Consider the following 8,201-nt stretch of genomic DNA (forward strand, 5'->3'; position numbering starts at 1 on the left):
AGTCACAGGGTTATTTGATATGTAGAGCTACCAGTGCTGGAAAGACTTGTTTGCCTCAGAGGTGGGAGCCCATCAGCGGCCCTGGGCTGGGCTCACCATCCACACATTCCAGGTCATCGTGTCCCGGGGCTGATCTGCAACAGTCAGGTCCCTTGTGTGCTAATCTCACACTTACCTGAACACTTACTCTGCAAAAATAAAAGGATATAGGCTCTTGGTACTCTTATCTCTCCACTGATTTGTAATGTGTAGCTTGTAGTCATGTTACCTTCATTCACATTCACAATAGGAACAACATTAAATGGTGTTGCTGAAAATGAGACAAACTGAAGAATAACTGTCACAATGGGAAAGTGAAACTTACCCTGTGAAAGATTTCCCCTTCCTCACTCTTCCATGAAGCTGGCCCCTTTGCAAACAGCAAGTGCAGTTCCACAGGATACACATGGTTTCATCAGGATATGATCCCTTACTGTCCTCTTAACTTTAGAGCAAGTTGTCCACTGAGGTGTTTCAGGTGGGGTGCCACAGGCTGACTAAAATTCAATAATAGTTAAATTGTGTGTGAAAACAAAGTACAGAAATAAATTGAAGCACAGCTTAGCATATGAGTGAAGACGGATATTCTGTGATTCTGTGATTTACTCCCCTTAAAGTCTCACAAGGAACCAGAGAACAAAGTGTTTATTTCATTTTCTAACATTTGGTTTGGTTAATTTCTTATTATCTTTACAAAGTAATTTCTGCTGAGGGTGGCCCTTAGGGTAGGAAGAGTGGCAGCTATGGGAAGATACACCCAGGGATCTGTGGAGCAGCAGAGGCAGAAATCCCTCCAAGTGGATTTCTTCAAGTGCATCTGCTGGTGTCCCTGGCAGAGAGAGGCATCATTAACTGATCAAACACCTCAGCCTCAAGAGCTGCAAAAATGCAAATGAGGCATTTGTTTGGGTTGTGTAGGAGTTTTGGGGGGTTACGCACGGTAGGGACGGATGGAGATGAGATTTCTTTGAAGCTAAGTTGTATAACTTGTAGTTTATTACAAAGGGCGTAAGTGCAAAGCTTTGTTATGAATTGCTAGCTGCAATTCAAAGTAAAGGAAAGAGAAAGGAGGCTTAAAGTGTAAGAGAGTTATCAACAAAAATTTAAGAACAAGGAACATGTAGAAAAGAGAGAGTGAAGAAGTGTAAAGAGAAGACAAAGAAACAAAGAAAAAAAGGGGCGCAAAGAAAAGCACAAGAGTGAGCAAAAAGATAAGAGAGAAGAGAAATAAGAAAGTGCAAAAAGAGAGCAAAAGAGAAACTAAAGTTTTCGTTACAATACAATAAATCATCTTTAGTGTTGAATATTTAGATTCTCATTAACTAATCTACTACAACATGCATATTTTATAACATTTCTACACAACTTATAAGAATCACTACATTACTATACTATGTTTACATGTTAAACTCTAAATCTTGTCCTTTGAGCTCCATTTACCGAGCTGCAAAGCTTACTCTAACTCTTAAGCTTACTTGCTTGCAAAGAGTTTTGTTTCTTCTAAGAGAAATTACATTCAATTAGTCACAACTAAAGTATCTCAAAAGTTGCTTTCATTTCAATCTCGCTTATAGTTTCTGTATTCTCAAAATCTTTTGCTAAACAATCTTATTTAAAAAACTTTCTTGTTTCATCCTCCTCAACAGGTTGGATTGAAAATGGGAACTAGTATCAAAATTTCAAATGAAGTTATGGTGTGACCCAGATGTCAGCCAGGAGCTGGAAGGCGAATCCTACACAGTAATAGTGGCAGGGAGTGAATGACGTTTACCTGTAATGCCCTCAGGAGGACATGGTTGCTGGTTAAACCCATGCAATGCCCTGCCCCCAGGGCACTGAGCAGCTCACAAACTGCAGCTCCAGAATACACCCTGCTGGATTGCATCCTGCTGAAGGGAACAGTGCAACCACAGCATGTCCTGTGTGCAGAGTCACTTTTAACACAATTACAGTCTTCCATTATGGAGGAAATAAATGTGGGAGGAAACAAAGGACAGACGCAGAGAAGCCAAACAGGGGTAGGAAGTAGGAGATATATGCTTACTGCATCTCATTTGGCTCCATAGGGCTTTAGAAGGGCTGTCATATATCATGACATTTATTATTTCTGCCATGGTACTAGGATGAGAAGTCCATTACAATATCGATCATTTTACTTTGCTCGGCTCTATGCTGTGTAATACTCAGCATGGCAGAAAAGGCTTACAAGTGATTTAGAAACAGCTGTACAGGGACAACTAGGGGAAAATCAGAGCTTCCCTTAATGGAATTCTCTTTTTAGTGAGCTTTTACAAAACTTGGGAAATTGTATTTTAAGCATGGTTAAAACCACAGTGCAGTTGTAGTCAAACAATCAGAAGCTATAGAGACAGTAGAGATTTCCTATGCAATCTTAATTTACATGCTGACATAACGAAATAATCTTCAGCTGCCCTGTCCCGTGGCTGTCACATAACCTCTCCACTGGGCTCCTCCTCCCTTCACTAGCCAACAGTTTCTGTCCCAGTGAATGAAGGGCCAAAATCTTAACTGGCATCAAAACACCTTTCTTGATCTCAAAAGAAGATCACTTGCACGCCAGAAAACCCAAATATTTCACTTTAGCCTGAACTAGCTGCACATTGCCATCCCCAGATAGGGCAGCAAGAGGCAGGTGTTAGCTGTGCTCACCCCATGAGCTGGGGGTATCTGCAGGAGCAAAGTGCTGGCTGGGCACTGCGCTGGCAGCACGGACAGGGCACCCTGCTGGGTGCCAGGTGCACACCCTGAGCACAGGGGAGAGCTGCATCTCCTGGGGCTGCTTCGAGAGGATTTGGCCTTGTGTTTGTAACTGCCCTTCACCTCCAGGCTGGTTTGCAGCCAGCTCAGGACAGGGAGCTGTGATGGAGGGACTATCCTTACCTGGTTGTCTTCTTTCTTACCCACAGTCTGCTTTTTGCTGCTGACCCTGCTGTAAGTGGCGCTGAAATTTTCTTCATCTTCCCTCTTTCTGTAGTGCCTGTTCCATCCCCAGCTTTGCCCGTAGAACATTATTCATGCAGAGCAGCATAAAGAGCTGCATCAGAAGGTCCTTCAGCACCAAAGAATGCTGCATAAGGGGAGCAGAGGGAGACTGGTGACCCAGCTTCTGCTTATAGCAGCACAAGCTGGTGCTGCTCCATCTCTTCTATAGTTTTGCACAGACCTTTCAGGGGATCCTTCTCCTATTAGGGCCCAATTTCAGACATACAACTGTAAAAGGGAGGAATGACAGGTGAGCCAGGATGTCCGCAGGGGAGGCACTCAGGTATTGCAGTGATGAAAAGAGGTAAGGTTACACAGATAGATTACAGGTGTCAGTGTCCGAGTGTCCACAGCAGTAAAATTGAGATAGCCTGAAATTTCTCTCTCTCAGTTGTTTTTTTGTTTGTGGTTTTTTTAGTGTGTGTATGGTTTTGGTTTTTTTTTTTTTTTTGTCCCTTTTCTTTAAATATTCCATACAGAATAACCTCTGGGTCTTGGCCATCTGGCCATGACCCTTCCTGGCTACTGCAAAAATTAACCCTGTCCTGACTGGAACTGGGTGAAAAGCCAGGATACTTTAAAACTTTAAAACTTTCTGTCGCAAAGGTGAGGCCACCTCCCAGTAGGAGCAGCAGGAGTTTGGAGTGGGTGAGGCTGACACGGGGCAGGAAGGGGGTGGCAGCAAAGAGCTCCATCAGCCCTGTGTGTGTAAGGCTGGTGAGGCAGAATGCACTCAACGTCCTTTCCCCAGCCCTGCCAGATGCCCTTGTCCCATGAGCTGCAATATCATTTGCTGCTCACTGATATGTACCTGCTGCCAGCCCATGGCACTGCTCTGCTTGTTACACCCCATGAGCTCAACCCCAAAAATATGTTCTGCATCACTGCCAGGGTACATGAGTTCTGCTGACCACCCAGAGGCAGCCAGGACCGTGGAGAGGGGAGACACCACCTGGTACTCCACATCAAAGTAGCCTGTTCTGGTGGCCCCTTTTCACATCTACTCCTACAGCAGCACAAGCTTTGAAATATTGTCCCTGTGCCCCATGGTTCCTGCAGGGTCTAGAAGAGCAGATATAACGCCACAGAGTGGGGCGCAGCACAGTCGTGTCCAGTTCCTGATTTTCCTGTGTTTGTTATGCTCCATTTCCACAGCTTCACTGCCAGGGCCAGAGGGGCAGGTCCATTTGGTGTTTGAGCAACATGCAGGATGCTGTTACTCTGATAGCTGTGTGAGGATGCTCTGGCTCTAAGTTCAGGAAAGATGTTCCCTCATCTCAGCACTGTCAGTTCCCATTTCAAGGTCGACAGCACCATCTAGTGATCCCTGATCAGCTTCCTACATGGCTGCCTGCCCTCTCTCACGTTTCATCCACGCCCCAGGTGTCCCAGGTGGGCTTTGCCTGTCTATGCCTGCCTACTGCACCCTTCCTGCTAGAGGGTTGTTTGCTGGAAGGTCTTGCATGGGGAGGCTGATTGCCCTTGGCCACAGTCACAGACCTCAGAGATGGGATGGCAGGATCCAAACTAAATCCCAGGCCAGAAAACATGCAAGAGCTGTGTTCCTGACCCCATCTGGCTCAGTGAGAAACTTTCCTGCCCTCCTGGGCAGATTCCACATTTAAAATAAATCTGCCCAGGGAAAGAAAATAATCCCTCTCATTCTTCCCTTGGGTCTCTGCTATGTTTGACCTGTGCCACCATGATGTGTAAGGACCTCAAGCACACCAGTCAAAGGTGCCATTTTGTCTCCAGGGTCCCAATGGCATGGACAGTTCATAGCACAGATGTCAGGAGAGTCAAAAGCTTGGCCAACATTATTTCTGATCTCTCAGCTTAGAGCACAGGCAGACAGGCAGCTCCACACCTCCAAAGTGCAGTGGGCCCTTCTGTTCTTTTCCCATTACACCCCCTGCAAAATACCCTACCAAAAAAAAAAAATCTGCTGGATCCATAGACAAGCCTGGAGAGGTTTCTGAGTTGATATCATCCTGCTCCTGCACTGCTGCATTTCACCCTCTCCACAAGAGTCTCTGGGGCCCCTGTGGTGGATAAAAAGGCAGAAGGGTATCATGTTGATGGCAGTATCATATTGTGCCTCTACTCTTCCTAGCTGGGACAATGTGCAAATTTCACTATTGCCTTCTCTCAATTCCTTGGTGCTTCATCAGGGCATCTTGGAGGCTCAGGGTGCTGCAGGGGAGGAAACAGAAGGACACCAAGTTTCTGACTGCTCTTGCTGGGGAATTTTGATCCATCAAGCACCTCCTCCATCAAGGAAGCCGTGCCAGGAAAACCATACTATGTGGGATTCCTGTGGCAAGCTCTTGTGTTTCTACTTGATTGTTAGGCTACAACGGTTCCACGTTCCCAGTTTGTGCTAGAGGACACTCTTGGAAACCAGGAATCTGAAGCCATGTGGTTATACACGTGGATGTGGATCACAGCTCTCACATTTGCAGAGACAAACCTGGCAAAGTTCTTTCAAAACCATTCCAAATCCATGCAGAACATGATGTATATTTAAAGCCATACATGTGAATCAATTTATTTCCTGGACTTCCCTGAGCTTATCTAATGTGAGCAACAGTATGAAACCACTGTGCAGGCTAGGATGAGTGTGACCAGCTGGGGCAGCAGTATGGGGTTTTATCATCACAGCAGCATTCCAGGGTGGGTTACTGGCTCCTGCACAGAAAACACCTGCAGATCGTTTGATATGATTGTATGTATATCAATATGTATATATATGTGCTTATAAGCTTCAGCAGGCTTTTGGACAAAGATATTTACTGAACAAATTAACATTTACCACATTTTCAAACTACAGTTTTGAAAATCTTACAGATGAAATAATGAGCTCTGGTTGGATCTCTGATCACAGGTGAGTTTGGAGATGTAATATGTAGCTGTATGGTCTGTGTGAAGCACTGCAAATATCAAAAATCAAAATTAATAGTAGGGATCTCTGGGAGATAAACAACAAATATCATTAGGTCAGTGTATGAGTGTGGGGTACAACCCCATCTTGACTACTGTCGGTAGCAATAGGCATGTTGGGAGAAAAAGAGACAAAATAAAGGGCTATTCAATAACAAGAAGCATGGAGAGCAAGAAACAAGTGCCTCATGTCTCCCCTAATACAAGAAATAGAGGACATAAAATGAAACTTGTAGGTGTCAGATTAAATATAAAAAAAAATAAAGAGGCATTTCCTCAGCCAAGACATAGCAGAGCTGTGCAAGTCACTGCCACAGGATGCTGGGGACGTCAGAATTTCATGAGCATCAGACATGCTCATGGGAAAAGAAAAAGCAGCAAGGGAGAATAGGCAAAAGGCACTGTTCTGTGGCTCAATAAATCCTTGAATAGCTTGGAAGATATTCTGGGGGAAAGATCACTGTAATCTTAGTCTGCTCTCACACATTTCTTCAGGCACTGTTGGAGAGGCTGGGCTGGCAGAGCGCGCAGCATAACCTGGTGCCACAGGGACAGATGTCCCCAGCCCTGGCACCCAGGCAGGGCTCCAGCCCCGTGGGCCCCACAGTGCTGGGTGCAAGGCCCACATCCAGAACAGAGTCCATTTTGAGGCTGCTCACACAGAGCAGAGGTTTAGGATATTCTGGCCAGCTGTTTCCATCCAGGTGCAGTCCCACAGTGCAAGGCTGTTCAGTGATAGCAGAGGCTCCTACATGCCGGTACTGTCACCTGCATTGGAAACCTACTTCAGATGAAGTCTCTGTTGTACTGCTGGTGATAATCTGCAGCAGGTAAAGACAGGTGACAAAATATTCACACAATTATCTCAATGTTCATCTCACGACTCTATCCTATAGTGGGGAAAACTAATCCCTGGAGGAAGGTTACCTAGGGCCCTGGTTCCTGGATGACACAAATGAAAAACACACAGACCCCATGTTTAATTCTCTGCATTTCCCAAACCAGCTGGGAACCTGGTCGTGAATGGTACGTGTTTGGGAGATGTAGGCTTTCAAAAAGAGGGTAGTGGATTTACCAGTGATTGGGGCCCTGTGGTATGTTAGCTCTCAGAATAACCTATAACTTCCTTTCAGAAAGGCTTTCCAGCTTCCTGAAGAATAAATTCTTCAATTTCATCTAAAATTTGGAAGTCTGAGTGCTGACAGCAACATTAAAATAAGAGTTCCTATCTGTCTTGTACATGCTGCCACTGTGTCACACCCACATGCTGTCAATGTGTCACACTCACCTGCATCATCTTGTATGTTCTGGTCTTGGCATGTTGCTGGAACACCTCCCATGTGCCCAGGCATCCCTCAGAGCAAGTGGCACATGGCAGTGCTGCAGCTGAGCAGGACACCAAGTGGATCAGCTCCTGAGGGTCCCTGAGGTCCACAATGCCATCCTTCCATGTGCTGTCATGGTCACCGTGGTGTCCACAACAGGTTGTATCAGACACAATCTAAACAGATGCAGTTGCAAACCACAATTTATATGTTGGCCATAGAGGAGTCAGCTGAGGGGGTCTCTGACACTCATTTGTTAGACCTGGCACACTTTTTTATTGCCACCTGCTGCCAGCAGGTCCAAGGTCCCTGCAGGACCATCTTGCTCCTAGAACCATCCCATAACACACCTGCTCCTCCCTGTGGGGCTGAGGCCTCTGGCCCACAGAGGTTCCTCTGGCTTTACTTTACAGCACATAGCGTTGTTGAAGACTTATGTTTCCAAAACTAATAGACCTTTAAAAAAGTCATTCCATGTAATGAAGAACAGATCAGAGTCTCAGCTAATATAAATGTCATTAGTCTCTGTAAGAGTATCAACCTAAAGATAAACCCACTGGATGTAGAGCAAGGGTGATTTTGGTTTATTGGTTTCTTATTAATATATTGGAATACTTGGATGAGTTCTGCAGCCCCATTCTGCCCGGGATCTCCACTGAGCGAGAAAAGTGTCACCACTGAGACAGCCCCCCTGCTCTCCAAGGCCCTGTGCTCCAGGTCTTCTCATCAGTAGCAACATGAAACCATTTTCATCACGGCTCTGGGCTCTGAAATCATCATCAGATCAGCAGAACTCTTCCCTAACTAATGCAAAGTCTGGGAGCTCCCGGGGACTCAAGCCGAGTTCAGGCTCAGGGCTCGCACCTGCGGCCCCTCGTGGGTCCGTGGGCCGCC

The sequence above is a fragment of the Zonotrichia leucophrys genome, chromosome 13, assembly GCF_028769735.1.
Source record: "Zonotrichia leucophrys gambelii isolate GWCS_2022_RI chromosome 13, RI_Zleu_2.0, whole genome shotgun sequence".
Classification (NCBI taxonomy): Eukaryota; Metazoa; Chordata; class Aves; order Passeriformes; family Passerellidae; genus Zonotrichia; species Zonotrichia leucophrys.